The sequence below is a fragment of the Pan troglodytes genome, chromosome Y (assembly GCF_028858775.2).
Source record: "Pan troglodytes isolate AG18354 chromosome Y, NHGRI_mPanTro3-v2.0_pri, whole genome shotgun sequence".
In the NCBI taxonomy this organism is placed as follows: domain Eukaryota; kingdom Metazoa; phylum Chordata; class Mammalia; order Primates; family Hominidae; genus Pan; species Pan troglodytes.
In genome coordinates this window covers 14,673,799-14,699,192 of record NC_072422.2, presented here as the reverse complement: position 1 = coordinate 14,699,192, position 25,394 = coordinate 14,673,799, and the positions used below count along the sequence as shown (strand labels likewise).

The window sequence follows — 25,394 nt, the reverse complement described above, 5'->3', positions numbered from 1 at the left end:
CCACTGGTCTCGGCCTCCCAAAGTGCTAGGATTAGAGGCATGAGCCACTGTGCCTGGCCTGTTTAAGTTATTTTAAAGCAATTTCATGTATTAAAGGGATTCCTGATATTTTCCCAAAGTTGTGTTCATAACTATTTTTATTCTCTCACATTAGCAATTTAAATAGCGAAGATATTTAACTTCATAAGTTGAAATAGTTTATTGTTCTATAATTAGTAAATAATGTACTAAATAATATAGGTAATGGTTTATTTCAAATTTTTAAATCTTGTGGACATAAGCAGATTTTTCAGATGGTTTCTGTGTTTTGCTTTAGTTATTTAGGAGTATACTGTTCTCCTATATTCCTCCCCTGTGGTTGCAAAACTCAATTGTTAAATCATTTCTCTATTTTTTTTTTTTGTTTTGAGATGGAGTCTCACTCTGTCATCCAGGCTGGAGTACATTGGCGTGACCTCGGCTCACTGCAAGCTCTGCCTGCTGGGTTCATGCTATTCTCCTGCCTCAGCCTGCACAGTAGCTGGGACTACAGGCACCCACCACCACGACCAGCTAACTTTTTGTATTTTTAGTAGAGACAGGGTTTCACCATGTTAGCCAGGATGGTCTCAATCTCCTGACCTCGTCATCTGCCTGGCTCGGCCTCCCAAAGTGCCGGGATTACAAGTGTAAGCCACCACACCCGGCCAGTCTTGATCTCTTGACCTCATGATCCACCCACCTTGGCCTCCCAAAGTACTGGGATTACAGCCATAAGCCACTGTGCCTGGCCATTGTTATTATTATGTTGAGACGGAATTTCACACTTTTTTTTTTTTTTTTTTTTTTTTGAGATGGAATCTCACTCTGTCACCAGGCTGGAGTGCAATGACGCGATCTTGGCTCACCACAACCTCCACCTCCTGGGTATAAGTGATTTTCCTGCCTCAGTCTCCCGAGTAGCTGGGATTACAGGCATGAGCCATCACACCTGGCTAATTTTGTATTTTGAGGACAGACAGGGTTTCTCCACATTGGTCAGGCTGGTCTCGAACTCCTGACCTCAGGTGATCCACCTGCTTTGGCATCCCAAAGCGCTGGGATTACAGGCGTGATCCATCGCACCTAGCCTGGAGTTTTGCTTTTGTTGCCCATGCTAGAGTGCAATGGCGTGAGTTTGGATCATTGGAACCTCTGCCTCCAGGGTTCAAGTGATCCCCCTGCCTCAACCTCCTAAATAGCTGGGATCACAGCAATGCAACATCACACCCAGCTAATTTTTGTATTTTTAGTAGAGACAGGGTTTCACCATGTTGGTTAGTGTTGTCTCAAACTTCTGACCTCAGGTGATCCAACCACCTTGGCCTCCCAAAGTGCTGGGATTACAGGCATAAGCCACCACACCTGGCTATTTTTTTTTTTTAATAAAAGAAGAAAGGCAGGCAGATCACTTGAGGCCAGGAGTTTGAAACCAGCCTGGCCAACATGGTGAAACCCCTTGTCTACTAAAAATACCAAAAAAAAAAAAAAAGAAAAAAGAAAAAATAGCCAGGCGTGGTGGTACGTGCTTGGAATCCCAGCTACTCCAGAGTCTGAGGCACGAGAATCATCTGAACCTTGGAGGCAGAGGTTGCAGAGGAGCTGAGATTGAGGCATTGCACTCCAGCCTGGGTAACTGAGTGAGACCTTTCTGTCTCAAACATAAAAAATTAAGAAAGAAAAAAATGTCATTAAAGAAAATATATTTCCTGTTTATGAAGTGGAAGCAGATCACCATAAAAGGCTTCATTCTCATGGACTTCACTTTGAGTGGGCTGAGGAGGACGAGGGGCTGGTCTTGTTGTCTCAGGGGTAGCAGGGGTGGAAGAAAATCCACGTGTAAGTGAATTTATGCAACTCACTCCCATGCTGCTCAAGGGTCACCTGTCAGAGAAGAGGGAAGAATTTTGTGGCCTGAGCATATTTTGCATTCAGTCTTGTGTGTTGTGTTATGGTTACTCAGGGATATGTGTGGCTTCACTAATAACTGATTCCTGGAAGGAATGGCATGGCAGCCCCCATTGCCATTACAAGGCAAAGCAATGGCAGCTTCCTGGTTATCACTCTTGGGGTGTTGTAGACGCTTATTCAGTGAAATCCTAATCACTGCTGCATTGGCAGGTGCCCTGGCATGTGGGAGGGCAGGCAGTCATCATGCCCTTTGCTCTTCTGGGTCCTGCACTTGCTTATGGGTGAGGGTGCACATGGCCCACTTGTGTGTCTCTCCTGCATCTGAGTGATCGTCTTTTTTTTTGAGGCAAGTTTCACTCTTGCCCAAACTGGAGTTCAATGGCATAATCTTGGCTCACAGCAACCTCTGCCTCCCGGGTTCAAGCTATTCTCCTGCCTCAGCCTCCCGAATAGCTGGGACTACAGGTGCATGCCACAACGCCTGGCTGATTTTTTGTGTTTTTAGTAGAGATGGGGTTTCGCTGTGTTAGCCAGTATGGTCTCATTCTCCTGACCTCCTGATCCACCCTCCTTGGCCTCCCAAAGTGCTGGGATTACAGACATGAGCCTCACCACCGCACCCAGCCGAGTGATTGTCTTATATTTATTCTGTTTTGGGTTGAACTGTAGTTTGCTTTGATAAAATAATGTCTGTTAAATTTGCATTAGGGGGTAATTGTTTACTGAGCCAAAAGAATCTTTCTCGTGAGAACCTATTCTTGGTTTCCCCTGGGCCTTCTGCTGTGGTTGCGGGGGGAGTTGGTTTGTGTGGGTTTTCAGGACCACTGACTATATCAGACACACACAGCACAGTCTCAGCCCTCAGACAGGCCTTCTTCATGGTCGGATGCTGAACCACATTGCATCTGTTCACGTGAAAATTATTTTGCCTCCCCTTTAAATGAAAGAACGATACTGAATGTGACTTAGAAACAGTTTTGCCAGCCATGCAGAAAGATTGTAAGTAGTGGTTGCCCAAAAAGTAGTTGCTTGGAATACCACTTACTGTTAATGTGGGTGAATCTGGAAGGAATTATGCTGAGTAAAAAAAGGCTGACTCAAAAGATCATATTCCATATGGTTTTCAGTTCTTTATAGAGCATTATCTAAAGACAAAAAATAAAGAGATGGAACACAGTTTCATGTTTGCTAGGGGCTAAGGATGGGGGAGGGATACAGCTGGAGGGAGCCTGTGGTTGGACTGTTGCCTGCCTTGGCTGCGGTGGGTTCATGAGCATACACTGAGCATGTGTCACGGGACAACACCAGGGAGCTTAAGTGACTGTCGCAGTGGGAAAGCCTGGCTGTGATACTGTTTATAGTTTTGCAAGATGTAACCACTGGAAGCAGGTGGACAACGTATTGCTCTGTGCCCTTCCTTCCTTCCTTCCTTCCTTCCTTCCTTCCTTCCTTCCTTCTTTCCTTCCTTCCTTCCCTCCCTCCTTTCTCTCTCTCTCTCTCTCTCTCTCTCTCTGTCTTTCTTTCTTTCTTCCTTCTTTGCTTGCTTGCTTGTGTTGCACTCTGTCGCCCAGGCTGGAGTGCAGTGGCTGGATCTCTGCTCACTGCAACCTCTGCCTCCTGGGTTCAAGCGATTCTCCTGCCTCAGCCTCCTGAGTAGCTGGGATTACAGGTTCATGCCACCATGCCTGACTAATTTTGTTGTTTTTTTTTAGTAGAGACAGGGTTTCAGCATGTCGTTCAGGCTGATGTCGAACTCCTGACTTTGTGATCCACCTGCCTCAGCTCCCCAAAGTGCTGGGATTACAGGGGTGAGCCACTGCACCCAACAAGCTCTTTGCCATTTCTTACAACTACATGTGAAGCTATAGTTACTTCATAGTCAGAACTTTAACTAGACAAAAAGCAGGTGCAAACATTTTTTTTTCCTTTTTTTGAGGTGGAGTTTTGCTCTTGTTGCCCAGCCTAGAGTGCAATAGTGTGATCTATGCTCACTGAAACCTCCACCTCCAGGGTTCAAGTGATTCTCCTGCCTCAGCCTCCTGAGTAGCTGGGATTACAGGCATGTATCACCACACCTGGCTGATTTTTTGTAGTTTTAGTAAAGACAGAGTTTCTCCATGTTGGTCAGGCTAGTCTTGAACTCCTGACCTCAGGCCTCAGCTTCAGCTTCCCAAGGTGCTGGGATTACAAGCATGAGCCACTGTGCCCAGCAGCAGTTGCTAACATTTTCACACAGCTTCTTGTGGAGAAGGCCCCCTCTGCCCTGTGAAGTGTGACTGTGTCAAGGTGGAGCCCCTGCCCTGGAGGCCTCTCATCTGTTGGGGTCAGCTGTGGCACTCGGGGCTGCTGTCTTCAGGAGCTGTTTCCAAGTGGGATAAGCCTGTTCTGGACCCTGTGGTTGCTTCCTTGAGACTCAGTGGTATCAGCCATTTGTTTTTAGATGACTGACTGAGGTGAGTTATGTGATCATAATATCTAATTGTCAACAATTGACTCTTTTTTCCTCGAAGGCGGGTTTTTCAACAGAACTTACCAGTGGTCCTGCAGGCTGCCATCTACAGGATGTGCATATGAGGCTCAGGAGGCAGGTGAGCTTCCTGAGCACATCTGCAGCAGCACTGCCTCAAGAACACAGGCAGCAAATGCTGAGCTCGCACTCCCAGCTCTCTGTGATCTGGCGGCTTATCTGAGCATCCTGAATAACCATCCCAGGAGCAGTGCACTGGCTGTGCTGAGTGCACTGGCTGTGCTGGGTGCACAGGCACTAATGGCCATAACACTGAAGGCGTGGCAGGAAGAGGTGTGTTAGGCAGTTCAGTGGAAGGGATGCACTGGAGGCTTGGGCTGGACAGAAGTTAAGGACTTCATGGGAAGGAGGTGGAGGGTCTTCCAGGCAGAGGAAGTGCCTTTTATACCAAGAGTGCATTTGTTTGTTTGTTTGTTTTGTTTTGAGATGGAATTTCACTCTTTGTTGCCCAGGCTGGAGTGAAGAGGCATGATCTCGGCTCACTGCAACTTCCGCCTACCAGGTTTAAATGATTTTCCTGCCTTAGCCTCCCTAGTAGCTGGGATTACAGGTGTGTGCCACCACGCACATCTAATTTTTTTATTTTTAGTAGAGATGGGGTTTTACCATGTTGGCCAGGCTGGTCTCGAACTCCTGAACTCAGTTGATCTACCCACCAGGTGATCCACCCACCTCAGCCTCCCAAAGTGCTGGGATGACAGGCGTGAACACTGCGCCCAGCCCGAGCTAAGTTGTATTTCATTTTTATTTTTTCCTATAGAGATGGGCTTTTGCCATGTAGCCCAGGCTGGTTTCTAACTCTTGGACTCAAGTGATCTACCTGTCTTGACTCCCAAATTGCTGGGATGACAGTCATGAGCCAACTGTGCGTGGCCGGAATTTCTTAAGGTTTGTTTCCTTAGGTTAAAGTGTCAGAAGCAGGATTTTTGAATTAAAGAAACGAAATACTGTCTATGGCTGTTGATCGGTCTACCAGGCAGTTATCAGACAGGGTTGTACCGGTTTGCACCACCCCAGAATGTGTGCAAGTCCTGTTTGTGGACCCTCCTTGGCCTGGCTCTCTATGTCATCCACCTGCGTGTGCTCACGGAGCATGTGGATTTTCCCTGTGGTGGCTTCACTTGTGGCTGGAAGAGACTTCTCTGTGGTCCTGTGTCCTGGGTGCTCTGTTGGCCTCCTTCCTGCCACTGAGGAGGCCGTGGAGGCCAGAGAGGACTTGCTGAACAGCTAAATGATTTGAACCTAAGGAGCTTCAGAAGAAGGTGTCATGATGGGGCTAGGCTCTCCCAAGAGCTGTGTGGCCTCAGCATCTTGTTGGGCAGATCCTGCTTCCTGACACAGTGGGACTAAGAGCCATCCTGTGTCACATACCTGTGAATTAACATGCCTGGCTGACCCTCACTGGAGAAGGGCTACATGTTTGTGACAAAAGCACAAGAGGTGTTTATTGTAGACCAAATCCAAGCTGTCATTTCACTATTATTAGAAATTCTTTGGCCGGGTGTGGTGGCTCATGCCTATAATCCCAGCACTTTGGGAGACCGAGGTGGGAGGATCACTTGAGCTCAGTCGTTTGCAACTGGCTTGGGCAACATAGTGAGAACTTGTCTTCTACTAAAATTTTAAAAATTAGCCAGGCACAGTGGCATGCACCTGTAGTCCCAGCTGCTTCTCAGGCTGAGGTGGGAAGATCACTTGAGCCCAGGAGGTCAAGGCTGCAGTGAGCCCAGGTTGGCCCATGGAACACTGTGGGTTTCTCCTGCAGTGCACCACCACACTCCAGCCTGGGTGACAGAGCAAGACCCCATCTCAACAAAAGTAAAAATGAAAAGAAAATGTGACACTCTTGATATGGTCACAGAGCTTCTGAAGGAGAAATGTTGGTCGTGATTCTGGATCCTCCCTCCAGGGTAGCTAGAGTAGCAGCTGGAAAGTATTTCTCACACTTTCACAGGGTGCCCCATATTTCTAGTAGAAAACACAATTGGTAATTAAATATTGGAAGTAGATAGTTTTTAATAATGAGATACTAACCTGAGAACAAAAATTTGCTCCCTGAAATAAGCGGTGGGCTTTATATAATTGCCTTCGTGAATATGAGCTTTAAGTATTAGACGCACAATTAGAATCGATTATAACAAGACACAGTGATATCTAAAATGTACCTTCGTATATTCAAAGCAATTATTTTGCCAAACCTTTTCAGTAGGTTTCATTTTGTGTTTTTAAGCTGATTTTAAAATTGTTTGAATTCATCTAAAATGATTGTTGGAAAGGATGGTGGTACATGGGACATGCCCAGGTCTGGCTTTGATGCCAGTGTGAAGGCCCCAGACAATGCAGGAGGAGCACAGCTGTGAATCTCTAGCACAGGTGAGTCTCTTTTCCCCAGTGCTGGGTCCTTGGTGGTTTGTCCATAGGCACAGGTGTTCTGGAAATGACGTCGTTCCCTCAGCTGGGTCTATGGTGGTTTGTCCACAGGCACAGGTGTTCTGGAAATGATGTTGTTCCTGGTGCTGGGTCCGTGGCGCTGTGTCCGCAGGCACAGGTGTTCTGGAAATGACATTGTTCCCGCTACTGGGTCTGTGGTGCTGTGTCCACAGATGCAGGTGGTCTGGAGATGGCATTGTTCCCATTGCTGGGTCTGTGGCAGATATGGTGAGACCAAGTGGGCTTCCCCTGTCTGGGTTTGGCCCTCAGACTTGCGTTTTGTGTGCTTTTCCTGGCCCTTCCTGTGTCTGGGTCTCTGCTCTTGCTCTGAGCAGGTGTGTGTAATGAGATCGAGTTCCTTGTGTACAGCTAGGATAACCGGTAACCAGTTGAAGCTTTGGTTTCTTTGACAGATGTGGGCCTGTCTTGAGGGAAGCTCCACATGGAGTGGTTTGCAGTAGACGCTGGCTATGCAGCGGTGATGGCACAGGTCTGTCACTGGCCTCACCAGGCGTCCCTCCTCTTCCTGGTGTAAAGCAGAGGTGCCCCAGGCTGCTTGTAGAGACCTGGGTCAGTGGGTGAATGAGATCCTGTAGGAAAGCACTGTAAACAAAACAAGTCACTCATGCCCTCCCCAGAGCTGGAGGAGAGACTTACTTGACCAGAGGATTTGAAGGAAGACTGGATTACCCTTGGGTGGTCACTGTTGGGAGCCTGCCTGGCTGCAGGACTGCTCTCCACCTGGGCCCTGGGCTGCGGAAAGTGACCCCTTCAGGCACTTTACCTAGTGGCCATCCTGGCTGCCCTTTTTCCCACCAGGCCCTCCTCAGAGGCATCTCCCTGGCTACCCTGCCTATTCCTGTTTGCCACACCTCCTTGCAGGCCCCCATGAAGGGCCTGTGAGCACCTGCTGCTCCAGATCCCCTCTGCGCTGGCCCCAGACTGGGCTTCAGCTAGTCTCCTGCTGCCTGTGGGGTGCACCTGTCCACCTCCCCTCGAGGTATCCCTGTGTCTCAAGAACAGGGGCTGAGTGTCTTTTCCATCCTCTTAGAGGTGAGCATGATGCTGCTGTGTCTTCAATAGGATAATAACTGAGGAAGGTGATTTAGAAGAATTCACCTGATGCTTCTTACAAAGAGTTGGTCTCTGGGAAAGTTCTAGAGTTAAGTAGTCTGGAGTATATGCCTTTAGACTGAACAGTGTATCTTATGATACTTTTAAGTTATATTTTCAGATGTTGTGATAAATAACCTACAACTTTCTGTTAAACGTTACTCATTGTGATGAGTAAAAAGTTCAGAATGGTTGTTGGGTAGGAAGAGAGAAGGCACATGGGTCTTCAGAGGGATTGGGAAGATATTATTTCTTGAGACAGGTTGTGGTAAAAGGTATTTGTTTTATTGTTTTTAATAACTTATGTGTATGTTTTGATATTTAACAACTTATGTTTTGCTATTTAATAACTTATGTGGTGTTTTCGTATTTGATCAGACTCCAAGTGACTGGATTCATGGCCATTGTGAGTGTGCACTTTGCATTGGGAAAGCTCACTGCATCTGTGACAGCTCAGAAGGCCTGGGACAGTCGTTTGTTTTTTGAGATAGGGTCTTGCTCTGCTGCCCAGGCTGGAGTGTAGTGGCACGATCATGGCTCACTGCAGCTTCAACCTCCCTCCTCAGCCTCCCTAGTAGCTGGGACCACAGGCATGCACCATTGTGCCCAGCTCTGAGTGTTTCAATTTAGAAATGGTTTCCTGTTATCTCAGGCAGGAACCACTCCTGCCCTCGCTGAAGTGACCTCAGTGAATGAAATGTTGGTGACCTCAAATGGTACACCATTAGTCTTTGCCTCTAAAAACTTCAGGGAAAAATTGGCAGAAGTGCAGGATCTTCCGTGCAGGACACTGCACCTCCCAGTCCAGTTGAGCTTTGCTGAAGAAGTTCTGGATGTTGCCCATGTCTGATGCTCAAGTGTTCGTTTCTCCCTTTTGCTTTTCTGCCAGCTCAGAGGAGAGGAGATGCCAGGAGCTGGATGACTAGATGTACCAAGAGTGGCTGCCCCTCTTTCTGGTCATCGCAGTTGTCATGAGCCTCCTGAATGCTCTCAGTGCCAGCGGACACAGCATTTCCTAGGACAACATTGTCTATGAGATGCTGGCCAAGGGAGAGGTGCAGTGTGTCCATGTGGTGCTGGAGAGTGACATGGTGGAAGTCTACCTGCACCCTGGAGCTGTGGTGTTTGGGCAGCCTGTGAGTGAGCGTGTGGGTGCAGGCTGTTGCTGTTCTTTTGGATACCTGGAGTTGAGGGCATGCTTCTTTATCATGAGGAACCTCAGCCCATTGATTTACACTTATTTGGTTGTCTTTTTTTGTTTTTGTTTTGTTTTGGTTTGGTTTGGTTTTGAGACAGTCTTGCTCTGTTGCCCAGGCTGAAGCACAATGATGTATTCTCAGCTCACTGGAACATCTGCCTCCTGAGTTCTAGTGATTCTCATGCCTCAGCCTCCCAGGTAGCTGGGATTACAGGCATGCACCACCATGCCTGGCTAATTTTTGTATTTTTAGTAGAAATGGGGTTTCTCCATGTTGGGCCAGGCTGGTGTCGAACTCCTGGCCTCAGGTGATCTGCCCACCTTGATCTCCCAAAATGCTGGGATTACAGGGGTGAGCCACCATGCCTAGCCAGATCTGGTAACTTTAGATTCCAAGAGTGCATCAGAACCTGTGCTTGGAGCAATTTAACCCTGGACAATGTGTGGACCACCGGTTAGGAAAGTGGTCTGGGTTTGTTGTGGCCCAGCCCAGGGTCTGGAAACAACCATGGCCTCCACCGGAGCTTCTGCCCCTTTGCTGGGTTCCTCAGGATTCAGAATGCTTTTTCCTTTTCTTTTTTTTTTTCTTCCTTCCTTCCCTTTCCTTCCTTCCTTCCCTCCCTCCCTCCTTCTCTCTCTTTTCCTTTCCTTCCCTTCCATTCCCTTCCCTTCCCTTCCCTTCCCTTCCCCTCCCTTCCCCTCCCTTCCCTCTTTCTTTCTTTCTTTCTTTCTTTCTTTCTTTCTTTCTCTTTCTTTCATTCTTTCTTACCTTCTTTCACTCTCTTTCTTTCTCCCTTTCTTTCTTTCTTTTCTTTCTTTCTTTTCTTTCTTTTTCTTTCTCTCTCTCTCTTTCTTTTTTTCTTTTCTTTCTTTTTTTTGCAGAGTTTCTCTTTCTCACCCAGGCCAAGATGCAGTGGTCTGTGATCTCTGCTCACTGTAGCCTTGACCTCCAGGGCGCAGGTGATCCTCCCACCTCGGCCTCCACTGTAGCTGGGATTGCAGGCCACCACACCTGGCTAATTTTTAAATTTTTTGTTTATTTGGAGAGATGAGGTCTCACTATATTGCCCAGGCTCCACTTGAACTCCTGGCTTCAAGTGATCCTTATACCTTGGCCTTCCAAAGTGCCTGGTCACAGGCATCAGCCACCACACCCTGCTCTGTCTTGATATTTTTAAAAACAGGAAACCCTGTTTTTAAAATACACCATGACTAAGTGCAGAGGATGGTGCTTATTCACGTAAATCCTCTGATGGATGACTGATTATTTCAGCCTGGAAGGTTATTTTAACCTACAACACTGTGCTCATCTCTGGATGAGTCAACTGAAGAAATAGCTTCCTTAAAGAGGAAATGCTCAGAATTCTGTCATAGTAGTTTGGGGTGTGAGAGAGGGAGCAACAGGTGCCACTCCCTCATCTCATCTCTGTCCTCTTCTGGAGTTTCCAGTTAACCTCAAAGAGAGTCCTGCAGGTCCATCTTTGTCCTCCCTTTCGGCTGTTGCCGTCCAGTCCTGCTGAAATCTGAGTGAAACATGTGGAGCTTACTTAGGAAAACACTGCATTTGGAGAACCATGTGCCAGAGAAACAGACCCATTGGTGTCCTGGTGTGAGGGATGAATGGTCTCAGGTTTTGTGTTTAAACACGAACCCTCCATGGCCGCAGTTTCCTAAAACATCTATTTTTGGCTGTGTTCTTGATTGTGCCATTCTCAGTCCCATGCAGAAGCCATGCTGGCCTCTCAGGGAGGCTCCTGCTCTGTCTGCAAGTATAGCTGAGTCTGAGGCACACATCAGAGGTGGGGCTGTAAGCTAATGTGCTGACACCCCTCCATTTCTTTGTTTTCCTATGAGTGGAACATACATCACAAAGCCTGTTGAAATTTTATTTCTCAAATTTTGGTTAAGGAAACTAAAATTGTTTAGACTTGGAAGTACAGATGCTCCTTGAATTAGGATATTTTCAGCTTCCCAGGGTCTCATTGGGAGGTAGCTCCATCGTAGGTCAAGGAGTTTAGCGTGCATATTGCTTTCACACAAGGAGCTTAGGTTGCACTTGCTTTCACATTGTTGTAAAGTAGAAAGACCATAAATGGTACTGTTGTATGTTAGGAATCTCTAGTTTCTGAATGATGTCCTCTTCACAATGCTGAGGTTGTCATTACCATGAGTTCTAGGCAGGTTCTCTGTTGAGTTGGGGGGTTGCCCGTCTGTCCCTGCATGTTTCTTTTGGTCCCCTCTCCCTTCTGCCCCACAGCGACTAGCCTTGATGTACCGAATGCAGGTTACAAATATTGACAAGTTTGAAGAGAAGCTTTGAGTAGCTGAAGGTGAGCTGAATATCAAGGCCAAGGACAGGATCCCAGTTTCCTACAAGTGAACAGGATTCTTCGGAAAGTATGTTGGACATCTTTGTAGACACTTGAACTAAACCTAGCTTGTCTTTTTAATGTGAGAAACAGATTGCAAACAAAATCTCAAACTGTCTTTGCCTATAGTTAACTAGCCCTTTTTTTTTTTTTTTTTTTTTTTTTTTTTTTTGAGATGGAGTCTCACTCTGTCGCCCAGGCTGGAGTGCAGTGGCACAATTTTGGCTCACTGCAAGTTCCACCTCCTGGGTTCACGCCATTCTCCTGCCTCAGGAGTAGTTGTGACTACCGGCGCCCGCCATGACACCCAGCTAATTTTTTGTATTTTTTTAGTAGGGATGGGCTTTCACCGTGTTAGCCAGGATGGTCTCGATCTCCTGACCTTGTGATCCGCCCACCTCAGCCTCCCAAAGTGGTTAAGTGGCCTTTTTTTGTGGGAGGGTTAAATAAATGTAGAAGTGGCTGGACACGGTGGCTTATGCCTGAAATCCCAACACTTTCAGGGGCCAAGGTGGGTGGATCACCTGAAGTCAGGAGATCAAGACCATCCTGCCCAACATGGTGAAACCCCGTCTCTACTAAAAATACAACAATTAGCCGGATGTGGTGGCAGGCACCTGTAGTCCTAGCTACTCTGGACGCTGAGGCAGGAGAATGGCTTGAACCCCGGAGGCAGAGGTTGCAGTGAGCTGAGATAGCACCACTGCACTCCAATCTGAGCAACAGAGCAAGACTCCGTCTCAACATAAAAATAAAAAAATTCCAAAAATCCTCTGATATGCTTTAAATCATCTCTAGGTTGCTAATAATACCCAATACCCTGTAAATACTATTTCAATCATTATACTTTATTGTTTAGGGAATAATGACAAAAAAGTATCTGTATATGTTCAGTACAGATGCACATTTTTCCCCAAATATTTTCAATGTGTGCTTGGTTGAACCTGCAGAGGTAGAACCCGTGGCTATGGAGGCCAACTGTGTGCAAGTTTGTTGGAGTTTGTTTAGTCACTTGCTTTAGTGGTCTGGCACTTCTGAATTCAGATTCTTGTTTAATTTTCACTGATTATGCTCTTTCATGAGGTCTTCGTCCTGTGAGTCTGTGGCCTTCTCCATGTTGACCAGGTGCCCTCCCAGGGGACCAGAAGGAAGCTCAGAGGAGAGACCCCTGCTTGCTCCTGTCTCACAGAGCCCACAGGGCCATGGAGGGCAATGTTTTTCACTCTGCTTGGGTTGCTTTTCACACTGAAGACAGAGACCACCTTTCTGAATGACTGGAGCCCAACGGCAAGCATCTATCAAACGACTTTTCCACATAACCTCTCTGTGCTATCATAAGAATAGCTACTTGTGCCCCCTGGATTTCCTCAGGCCTGGGAATCCACTGACTGAAGGCCTCTTGTTGAATCATGCCAGCTCCAAACAAGTTCCTTTATGTAGAGCCACAGCTGTGCATGCTCAGCCCTTCTGAGGTCCCAGGCCAGGTTTTGTTGCTTCTGTGGGGAAGTTTCTGCTCATGAAATTACACAGGATGGGGTGGACACTGTGCCAGTCATGGAAAAATCTCACTGGGGAAGAGAAAAGCTGCAGCCTTGTTGGTTACATCAGCCAGTCCGTGGCGGTGTCCTGCCAACCCCAGACCGCCCTGGAAAGGGCGTAAGTCAGAGAGCACTGCAGGCTCCTCCAGCGATGGACATCCAGGTCCCGGCTACTGTGCTAGAAAGTAGTATTGGGGAGCATCAGCACTAATCTCACATGGGAGCCGAGGATGCGCAGTGGTTCACACAGGTCTCCTTTCAATGTAATCATCCTCGGGTGGCAGAAGCCGAGATGATGGCCCCTGACATGCAGCCACACATGGAAAAGGCTGCTGTGAAAATTTCATGCTTCAACTTTTTTTTTTTTCTTCAGAGACAGGGTCTCATTCTGTCACCCAGGCTGGAGTGCAGTGCCATCATCATAGTTCACTGCAGCCTCCACCTCCTAGTCTCAAGCAGCCATGATGCCTCAGCTTCCCAAGTAGCTGGGACTCAAGGCTTGAGCTACAATGCCAGGCTCTGTTTTTTTCAGTCTGTGAAAAATAAAGTCATCAGCATGTGCGCCTGGCAGTGATTGCCAGGGGCTCTTTCAGGTCCAGGCTTCCAGTGTCTGGGCAGTGAATGAGGTCCTGGGAAGCCAGGGTCCTGGTCCTGGTCCCAGTGTGACCCAGGGACACCCCTACCTCTGTCCTTAATATGGCAGTGAATGTATCAAGCATGCTCTGCCTGGGAGCCTTGAACTGCCTGCCAGGTGAGTAGATGGACACTGGCAGAGGGAGAAGCTGAGGCCCAGCAGGAGCCGGCTGTCTGACTCACAACTTATGCCCACCTACTGCCCCTGCACACCCACGGGGGTTGTGAGCACTGCTGAGCTCTGGATGATGGTGTTATGGCCTGGCTGGCGCACAGAGAATGGCACTGGGGGTTCAGACTGTGTTCTCCTGCTCAGAAGCATCAGCTCTGCTGGGAGTGGTTTGGGGATGCAGCCTTTTTCCCCATTTTAGACCTCAGGTTGGAAGGGTGAACTCAGGTGGGAGCAGCTGCTCTGGGTTGGGCATCTCATGCTGTCCTGGTGCATTGAGACATCCCTCAAAGCACCGGTATCCTCCACCCCCACAGAGCAAAGGCATCCGCTGTCACCTGCTGTATGTGGAAGTCCTATGGGTAAATTCTTGATAAGAGCCATTTAGGGAACACTGGGGGAGATTCTCCCAGACCCAAGCCAGAATGGACAGCAAGCCTGGGGGATGGGTGGACAAGGAGGACTAGGCTTCTGTGCTCCCCAGGCAGGGAGGAGCCAGGAGTGTGGCTTATTCCCCTGTTGGACGAGGAGGCCTGGGCTTCTGGGCTTCCTAGGCAGGGAGCGGCCAGCGGGGTGGTTTATTCCTGGTTGAGTCACCTCTTGAGCGCTTGCTCATGGCCCAGAGGTGTTGCTGCTGTTTCTGCCCTTTCTTCTCTCAGAGGCAGTGGGTGCTGGTTCGAGGATCTCAGGCTCTGAGTGGGAGAGCAGGGTCAGGTCTAGCTTCTGTCTGTGGCTTGCTCCCCGTGGTGCCATCTCTGCCTGCCCTGCTGTCCTCCACATCCACCTCTGATGGGGAATGAAAGGAGCCTCTGACCCAAAAATGTCCCCCAAACTGTCAGTTGTCTCCTGCAGCAAGTTGAGAGCCTCTGGGGGAACGTGTCTGGGGCCCTCTGGGAAGCAAGGCTTGGCAGCTTGTCCTTTATCCTCAGAGTTTGGTTGCTTATTTTTTCTGGACACTGTCTTAGGTCCCCGGGATGGTGGACAAACAGGCAGCCCTGAGCACTGAGGATATTGTGGGAAACCCAGGCGGGGGTAAGGGGTGGGAGCTCAGGGCTGGAAGGCGCAGATCTTGAGACCCAAGGGTGCATCTTCTCAGCGGGTGTCTTGACTGAGTTCTGAGTGTTTTCCAGGGCTCTGGATACAGCCCTATTTTGGATGTGTGGTTTACGCACTTTCTCCCCATCTGTCCTTTGTCTTTTCACCCTCTAATGGGGAACAACAAAAGCTACTCATTTTGATAAAGTTCAATTTATCAATTTTTGCTTTTATTTATCTCATTTTTACTGTGAAGTCTAACAACTCATTGCCTATTCCTAGATCCTAAATATTTTTTCCTGTGGGTTTCTTTTTTCTTTTCCTTGAGACAGAGTCTTGCTTTGTCACTCAGGCTGGAGTGCAGTGGTACAATCATTGCTCACTGCACTGCAGCCTCAGCCTCTGGGACTCAAGCCATCACTCCCACCTCAGCCTCCTGAGTAGCTGGGGACACAGGTGTGTGCCCCAACTTGCCCGGCTAATTAAAATTTGTCTGGTGTTGGGGGTCTCACCTTGTTGCCCAGACTGGACTTGAACTCCTGGGATCAAAAGATCCTTTCACCTCACCTCCCCACATTGTTGGGAATACAGGTGTGAGCCCCCATGCCTGGCCTCTCACGTGTTTGTTATAGAAGTTTTAGATTTAATCCATGATCTCATTTTAAGTTAACTTTTACATGAAGTGGGAGGTTTGGTCAGGTTCATTTTCTGCCTGTGAAAAATACTTCAGCCCCACTGGTCTGAAACGCTGTCTTCTCTCTACCAAAGTGTGCTTACACCTTTGCCAGAGCTCAGGTGGGCATGGGAGTATGTGCTGGCTCTGTGAGTCTGTCCTTCCACACACGCCTGGTCTCTTGCTTACCTGAGACTTGAGAGCAGGTGGAGTGATTCCTCCCACTTTTATCTTTACTGGAATTGTTTCAGCTATTCCTTTGCCTTTTCCTATAAATTTTAGAATAAGCTTGTTCCTATATACCAAAGTATATAGGCACACACACCCCATAGGAAAGGTAGAGGAAAAAGCAGTGACAGGCTGAGATTGGGGCCACACCTGTGATCCTAGCACTTTGCAGGGCTGAGTCGGAAGGATTATTTGAGCCCAGGAGTTTGAGACCAGCCTGAGCAACTTAGTGAGATTCTGTCTCTAAAAAAATATAAAAATTAGCTAGGAGTAGTGGCGTGCGCCTCTGTCACAGGGCTCTGGTGCAACTGTAGTCTTAGCTGCTCAGAAGACTGAGGTGGGAGGGTCACTTAAGCCTGGCAGTTCAAGACTACAGGAAGCCATGATCACCCCACTGCAGTCTAGCCTGGGCTACAGGGCGAGACACCATCTCAAAAACAAAACAAATCTCAAAAAACAAAAACAGTGACACCACCAAATGCTGCTGAGGATGCAAAGAAACCAGATCCCTTGTACGTTGCTGATGGGGATGTGACATGGTGCAGTTTCACTGGGAAATAGTTTGGCAGTTTCATAAGAAACTAAACGTGTGCTCACCATAAGACCCCGTGTCCACATGTGCTCACCATATGACCCCGTGTCCACATGCGTTCACCATATGACCCCGTGTCCACCCTCCTGGGTGCTTATCTCAGGGAAACAAAGACTTAGGCTCACACAAAATGCCTGTGCATCTATGCTGCCTGTGCGCCGATGCTCATTTATCTGTTAATAGCAAAAAACTGGAAGCAACCCAGGTGCCATTCAGTGGCTGAGAGCTTAAACTGGTGGATCCTTATCATGGTGTTCTACACAGTGATAGAAGGCAACTTTCTTCCTGCAGCAACAAGGAAATGATGCCGAGTGAGAAGAGCCAGGCTTACTATCGTATGACTCCACTTGTAGGATATTGTCAAAATTACAAAATTTTAGCGATGGAGAACAGGTTAGTGGTTGGCAGCAGTTAGGGGAGGCCTGCAGGGTGGAGGGAGGCTCTGGAGAGGGGCGGTTCTCTGTCTTGATGGGAGGTGGTGGTTACGTGAATGTGTGGATGATGCAGTTGTCCATCTATGTGGAACACACACAGGTGAGAGCACGTAGGAGTGGGATTGTCTGAGCAAGGCCTGACATATCTGTGTCAGTCTCCTGGCTTTGCCTTTGTATTGCAGCTACTAAATGCACAGCTGTTGGGGGACCTGGGCCAAAGGGACTGCTTTGTGCTGTTTTTGCAATTTGTTGTGTATCTATTACCATCAGAATACAAAACTTAAAAAGTCAAACCAGGAATCCAGTCCCAGGAAGTCTTTATCCTGAAACCACGTGTCCCTGACACATAGTGGCCCAGAGGGGAGCATGTGCCCTGTAGGGTGGCCAGGCTCTGCTGAAGGCCCAGCTGTGCTTTGTACCAGATGCTGCCCCCTCTAGGGAGCTCACACTGCACTTCCCTTTCCTGGCTGCTGTTTTTCTTTGAGACCAATGCTCCTATTACTTTTCACATTTTTTTCACTCTCTATACAATCTCAGAATTCCGTATCCACAGCCCTGGCCCCTGCAAGGAAGGCACTCCACAACACTGAGCAATAAGCCTTGGCAGACCTTCCAGACCACTCTGGAGGGGCCAGCTGGAGTCCCAGTCCTCGCCCTCCCCAGCCTCTTGCTCCCTGTGTCATAGTGAGACAAAGCACTTGTGCTCTCTGCTGTTTTTGTTTCTTAGTTTATTTTAAAAGTCACTGTCATTTTAAGGCACTGCCTTTGCCTTGGCAAGGTGGTTCTCTTCTGCAATCTCCCTTGTAGCAATGTGACTGGGACTCAGCATCCCAGCTCATCACATTCTGACATGTGGAACCAGGGAGGATGATTGTGTCTTTCTAAAGTTCCTTTGAAATTCGGGAGTGATTTGCTTGGGAATGGGGTGTGGCTTGGACTGAGCTTCTGTCCTGTCCTTGCAGCTACAGCTTAGGCTCAGGACAGTGGCCTTGGAGAAGCTGATCAAGTCCCTCCCCTCAGTCCCCTCAGAGCATTCAGAGTCTTCTCCTAAGAACATGGGGTTGCTGGAAACAGAGTCTCACTCCATTGCCCAGGCAGGAGTGCAGGGACATGATCATAGGTCACTGCAGCCTCCACCTTCTGGGCTCACATGATCCTCCACCTTCGCCACTCAGCATGCTGGGATTATTAAAGATTTCTTAAATTAGTCAAGGTAGAGCCTGTTCTTACATTAGTCAAGGTAGAGATCCTGTTCTTACATTAGTCAAGGTAGAGTCTTGCATCTTTACTTTTAACACTGTTTATTGTGGACATATTGTGGACATTCTTTTTTTTTTTTTTTTTTTTTGAGTCTCACTCTGTTGCCCAGGCTGGGGTGCAGTGACGCAATGTCGGTTCACTGTAACCTCTGCCTCCTAGGTTGAAAAGATTCCCCTGCCACAGCCTCCCAAGTAGCTGGGATTACAGGCATGTGCCACACCCAGCTAATTTTTGTATTTTTAGTAGAGATGAGGTTTCACCATGTTGGCCAGGATGGTCTCAGACTCCAGACCTCAGGTGATCCGCCCACCTTGGCCTCCCAAAGTGCTGGGATTACAGGTGCAAGCCAATGTGCCTGGCCACCAGTGGACTCTCTTTTTTTTTTTTTTTCAGATGGAGTCTTGCCCTGTAGCCCAGGCTGGAGTGCAATGGCATGATCTCAGCTTACTGCAACCTCTGCCTCCCAGGTTCAAACAATTCTCCTGCCTCAGCCTCCCAAATAGCTGGGACTATAGGTGTCCACCACTGTGCCTGGCTAATTTTTTGTATCTTTAGTAGAGACAGGGTTTCACCATTTTGGCCAGACTGATCTCAGATTCCTGGTCTCTTGATCCACCTGCCTTGGCCTCCCAAAGTGCTGGGATTACAGGCGTGAGCCACCGTGCCTGGCCAAGTGGATTCTTTTAAAGCAGATCCAGGGTTTTGAATCTTATATGCTCTGAGTACATTTCTTTAAATTCAGAGAAATATCACAGCATCATAACACCTGAATGTTCATATGAGCACCCAGTCAGGTGTTCCCAGCGGCTTCATAAATCTCATTTCACAGTTGATTTATTCACATCATGGGCCAGTCAAGGTTCACATACACCAGGGATCAATGTTTGTTTTTGGACTCACTTTTAAATTCTCCAATGACAAACCTCAAGCCTGAAACCTAGGGTCTAAGGCCAGGCATTGAAGATAAAGTGTTTCAAAGTCACACTCTAAAGTGGGGTTGTTAGCTAAAGGGTTGTTAGCTAAAATGTTACAAGGTCACAATAATAATGACAGGGCCCAGGGAGAGGGGGACTGTGAGGACCAGATCCCAGGATGGGTTCCCTGGTGGCACCGTGAGACAGGGAAATACTCCAGGATGCCCTGGGAGCTCCAGGAGGGTCTTGGACAGTTCTGCCTCAGTAGCCAGCCTGAAGGATGGCATTGCTGTTTTCACTTGTCAAAATAGGCAAATTCCTATTCCTCCTGGTGATGTTGGCTGGGAGGGATGGGGGAAGGATCATAGCTCCTAGCTCAGAAGGACAGGCCTGTTCTTTTCTCACTGGGCCTTGGCAGGGTGGTCTCTCCCCCTCCTGTATCCTGCTGGGGAAGCTGCAGGGGAAATCTATTCTGTCAGGACCCCCACCCTTAGGGCCACTGTTTGCTCTGTCCCCCCAGGAATGGGCACCACAGACCATGTCATCATCCTGGGGTCCAAGAACCAAAGTGACATTTTGGATGTTGCTCTGAAGAGGCCAGGCCAACTGGACTGACATAACTTCATTGATCTTCCCATGCTGCAGGTCAGAGCCAGGACCTCAGCCTCTTTCAGTCTGCCTGGGCCACCCTTACTCTCATTCTGAGTGGTCTGGCCTCTCCTCTAAGACACTTCTTCATGTGAAGCCTACCGCAGCCCCACAGGTTCTGGCATCTGTCCAGCGTGGCCCCCACATGGGCCACATGCCCCTTGGCAGACCCACCCACCCCCTGCAGTCACTACTCATGGTTTTGCAGTTCTATTCACTCGCTATTGGTTTTCCTTTTATCTCCAGTATCAATCTAGTTTTTATAGCAAATCCTTTGAAACAAAATCCAGGAGGATAAATCGTGGGAAACTTCATTCTTGGGTTTCATCACTCCCTTCCATCCAGAGCATGGGCTCTGGGGACATGTACTACGCAGCCGCCCTGAAATTGGGGTGGGAGTAGAAGTCCTGAGGTCTCTTGCCCGATCCCTCCCCTGTCACAGGGCTCTGGTTGGATGTTATACCTCCTGGCCAAAGGGCCTTTGTTGCCACCCTGAGGGAGCAGGAGTTCAGCTCATGGAGGGGAGGGGAGGGTTTGGAGAGAGGAACTTAGGGTCCACTGGTGGGTTAATGTTCCATCAGTGCCACCTGGGGAGCAGGGCTGGGCTGACACAGGTGGCTGCCAAGATGCCTCAGCAGGTGCTTGGCCTGTGTTGGGATGGACAATGAAGGGGCAGAGCAGAAACTCTTCCCACTGGGACACTGCTTCTTCAGGGAAGGGCAGCTCCTGTCTGTCTTGACTGGGCAGGAAACATTTTACATCAGGATTTGGACGCATGGAATATGTCTGGGAATTAGAGGTTTTGCAGAAAAGCCTTTGCTGTATGTGACATGCTTCATTAGCTATTCTGCATTAGTCTTTTATTTTTAATTGTTTCTTTTAATTTTTAGAGAAAGGGTGTTGCACCGTCACCCAGTCTGGAGTGCTGTGCTGCGATCATCACTCACTGCAGCCTTAGTCTTCAGGACTCAAGCTGAGGAGCTGGGACTACTATAGGTGTGCACCACCATGCCAACTAATTTTTAACAGGGTCTCCCTGTGTTGCCGAGGCTGGTGTCAAACCTCTGACCTAAAGTGATCCCCACCCACCTTGGCTTCCAAGAGCATCATTATTATTATTATTATTTTTTGAGACAGAGTCTCATTCTATCCCCCCAGGCTGGAGTGCAGCGGCATGATCTCAGCTCACTGCAACTACCATCTCCCAGGTTCAAGTGGTTGTCCCAACTCAGCCTCCCAAGTAGCTGGGATTACAGGCACCTGCCATCATGCCCATCTAATTTTTATATTTTAGTAGGGACAGGGTTTCACCATGTTGGCCAGGCTGCTAGGCCTCCCAAAGTGCTAGGATTACAAGTGTGAAGCACTGGGCCTGGCCACTCAAGAGCATTCTGTTCATGTTTAAAATTCTGCTCATGGCCAGGAGTGGTGGCTCATGCCTGTAATCCCAGCACTTTGGGAGGCTGAGGCGGGTGGATCACTTGAAGCCAGGAGTTTGAGACCAGCTTGGCCAACTCTGCGAAACTCTTGTCTCTGCTAAAAATATAAAACAGGCATATTACAGGTGATGGCACACACCTGTAATCCCAGCTACTTGAGAAGCTGAGGCTTGTTCTCAGGGCAGGCACATTGGGGAGCCCACTCTCTCCCCACAGACAGACATGCCATGCCTGCGGCAGTACCTGGGTGTGAGCCCAATGGTCTGTCCTCCACTCCTGGTTCTGGCAGGAGAGGCAGGAGATTTTCAAGCAGCACCTGAAGAGCCTGAAGCTGACCCAGTTCCAGCACCTTTTACTCCCAGCATCTGGCAATGCTGACACCAGGATTCAGTGGTACTTTCTCAACTCACAGCCTGGGCAGTGTCACGTCCTGAGGACAGATGGTCTCATCTGCGCACATGGCATCGAGACCTCCTATATGGGGTGGGTGCTGCTTCTTCTCTGGGGGCCCCTACTCAGTACAAGCCTGGGTAGGAGCTGATGTATATGTGGGGCAGCAGGAGGTCAAAATGGCACGCGTGCTCCTTCCTCCGCCCCAGAGGTGGAAAAGTAGACCTTAGTTCCAGGTCTGTGTTGACTCCAGAGATAGTGGAGTTATGTTTTCTTCCACATGGTGACCAGTCATCCCCAGCGTTTCCTGTTAGAACCAGAGTCAGACCAGGCAGTACCAGCAAAGCCGCGTCCCTCTGACCCTCAGTCTCTGTCACGTTGCAGAAACAGAAATCATACCTCAAGATGCTTTTCTGTATGACTCACATTTTAAAAGTTAGTGTAAACAAAACTCCCTTTTATTATGAGATGAACTTCCCCTTTGATTATTTGTTAAGGTCTTCCACTGGAATTTTGTGGATACTAGAGAGCCTTTAATTTCTTTGCTATCAATGCCCATCAGCTGTTAGGTGGAGTCAGTCACAAGATGGTGTGTGAAACTGCCCTTGCGATGAGAGACGGGTGTCAGGGTGGATGGACCTTGGGGGTTCTGTGTCTCTTCTGCGGAATGGCCTCAGTAGAACATGGTCCAAGTGCTAGCTGCTCTCCCCACCTCTGTTCCTGGTGCCAGCTCCCCGTGCCTCTTTCCCACACGCTCTCACCACTCTTGGTTCCTAGTTTCTTTCCTTCTTTTTTCTTCCATTTATTTATTTATGTATTTATTTATTTATTTACTTACTTAACTTACTTACTTACTTAGAGTCCTGCTCTGTCGCCCAGGCTGGAATGCAGTTGCGTGATCTTGGCTCACTGCAGCCTCCACCTCCTAGGTTCAAGCGATTCTCCTGCCTCAGCCTCCGGCAGAACTGGGATTACAGGTGCGCACCATGCCCAGCTAATTTTTGTATTTTTAGTAGAGACAGGTTTTCACCATGTTGACCAGGCTGGTCTCAAACTCCTGATCTCAGGTGATCCACCCACCTCCGCCCCCCAAAGTGCTGAGATTATAGGTGTGAGCCCCCATGCCCAGCCATTTTTTGTCTTTCCTTGAGGGCTCCTTCCTCTTCTTAAGCCCTGATAGAGAGCAGAACCCCACCCCACCCACGCCATGGCTGTTGTTTGAATTAACAAGGGCTGACATCACCAACATCTGCAATGAGGCTGCACTGCACTCGGCATGGGAAGGACACACTTCTGTGCACACTGTCAACTTCAAGTACACCATGCAGCGCATTCTTGAAGGTACAGGGGGTGTGCCCTGGGCAAAGGCTGTTCTTAGCATGGCTTGAACCCCAGAAATACTCAGGCAGGTATTTAGAGGCAAGGTGGAGAGAGCCAGATCCAAGCCTGATTATCCTGTAATTTAGTGGCAGGGAACCATCACATGGAAAGGAACACATGTTGTGTTTCAGTTCTGTGTAACTCATGTCTTTATGATACCATGTACTTTTCCTCAGTTTAAAACATCACAGATTTACGTAAGAATAGACAGACTCGTTCATCAGAAATATAAAAACGCCTGGCCAAAGAAAATGAAAAATAAAAATGAAAAATGCCCCCCCCAAAAAAAATAAAAATGATAAAATAAAAAGTAAAAATGCCTAGCTGGTCTGGGTGTGGTGGGCTCAGCCCAGAACCGGCCTAATGGGGGCTGAGCTCCAACGGCTGACTGTGGACCCGAGGGCTGCTGCTGCCCATGGCCATGGAGGGACATCTGTGCCTTCAGCGCAGTAGGGGCTCTGTGGAGAGGTGTGGATCCGCAGCGTGACCTCTGGCAAAACTCATGGCACCGACATCAGTAGGAACAGGAGATGAGTTTCGGTGATGGATGACGGGTGGGCTGGCCACCTCTGACAGTGCTGTTTTGTGGCTGCTCAGTGTGGGGTCTGCGATGTCTGTGAGGGGAGCAGGACCAAACCAGGAATCGGAGCTGCTGGAGGTTTCTGTAGCTATGGCGGTGACGCCCAGATGTGATCAGTCATCTTCTTATGGGATGAAGTTCAGACCTGCACTGTCAGTTTGAGACAGAGAGAAAGTTTGAAAAGGGAAGTGGTTCTTGCCCCAGGTGTTTGAGGAGCAGGAACCTCCCATGCGAGCTATCCCTGCAAGAACCGAGTTCCCTCACCCTCAATTTGAGTGAATTCCTAGCACACACACACACCTCTCACAGGTCCCTGGGGCTTCTGCTTGAGAAAGCAGCGGGTCCCTGCAGAGGAGTGGGGCCAGCTGCTGTGCCAGATGCTGTGCAAAACACACCTGGCTTCTCCACAACAGCCCCATGGGTTGAGAGGATTGGCACTGCCTGTGTCTTACTAAAATGTATTTTTGTGTAACCGTTTACTTTTATGTGGAAATTGATAAGCTTTTGGTAATAGAGGAAAAGCAGGAAGGACTGAGTGGGAACTACAGACCAGTTGAAAGAAAATACAGCTGGGGCAGGGTGTGATGGTTCATGCCTTTAAGCCCAACTCTTCAGGAGACCAAGGCAGGAGGATGGCTTAAGCCCAGGAGGTTGAGGCTATAGTGAGCTGTGATTACACCACTGCAGTTCAGCCTGGGCAACAGAGTGAGACCCCCAGTTCCAGGAGAAAAAAGGAAAATACTAACAGGACGCCATCTCACATGTGTAATGCACTGAGTGAGTACTCTGTGTTCATCTTTAGTGTGGACAGCCCGAGTCTTGAGATCCCCCAGCTAAACTAGGGTCCAGTGCCTGGTGGCTGGCAGTCCTGCTCTCAGGGGAGATGAAGGTACTATTGGTGGTGATTATCCTGCACCCTGCAAGGGATGCATCTTTGACCCAGTGGACAGCTTAATGTCCATTGTAAGTCCAGGAGTCCCTCCAGGAAACTTGCTCACACTGGCAGACACTCAGTTGCTCTTGTCTGATTTGTGTCCATGTTATGCCTGCTTGACCATCACTCTGGTGCTGGGAGCCTGCCCTGGGTCCCCCGCATCCCTGAGAAAACCCAGCCTGGGCAGTCCCTGGTTCTTCCTTGTGGAAGGTGCAAATTCAGTCCCTACCACAATAGGAAACAAGTTCAAAAACATATTACTTACAGATCCTGGGCCTGGAGGGCACCAGGAGTGGGGAGGGCCATCCTCTGTCTCCAGATCCCACAAGGCAGAAGAGAAGGGTAAGGCAGAGAGAAGGGAGAGCATGTGGCAATGAGCCATATGCACAGGGAATGGGGAGTGGTCATTGCAGGTTCAGGGGCAAATGCCTGAATGGTCTGATTAAAGGAAGTGCAGGAAGCATGGGGAGCCCAGGCTCCTGGGTGGGAGAGATGCCCCTAAGTGCTCATCTCTGGTCACTGATATAGGAAGTAGGGCATGGTGTCCTCCTGGTGCCCAGGCTGCAGGCTTGGCCATACCATCCCTGTTGAACTAAGCTTGTCGCTTCTTCTGGTGTCGATGGCCTGCCTGTGCTAGTCCATACTAGAAACACACTCCCTTGTTTTCAGGTAAATCCTGTCTTGTAAGCCCTGTTGTCTCATGCCTTTATACGTAGTCCTGTAGCCAGCCCTGGTTGAAGTTACTCATTGGCCACAGCCAGTGTCTCTTAGGATTTAAATCCTTGCAGTAAAGCGGTGGTGGAAGGTTCCAGTAGCATGATGTACTTGAGTGCTCAGTATTTTCTTTCTTGAGCTGATTTAAGTTGTACAAAATGGAAACCTATAGATGTGTGGAAAATCTGAGACAGGAAATGAAGGCTCACCAGTAAGCTGAACAGGAGAAATTTAATGCAAACTTTTGTCCCTAGCTGGTCACTGTGG

The 25,394-nt window shown here is 48.6% G+C and overlaps 2 pseudogenes; one reads left to right on the top strand and one right to left on the bottom strand.

Annotated features, from left to right (window-relative positions):
- The window catches only part of LOC112208099 (lymphocyte-specific protein 1-like), a 74,645-nt pseudogene that overhangs the window by 26,310 nt on the left and 22,941 nt on the right, over positions 1 to 25,394 (bottom strand).
- LOC134809380 (uncharacterized) lies at positions 6,794 to 11,683 on the top strand (annotated as a pseudogene).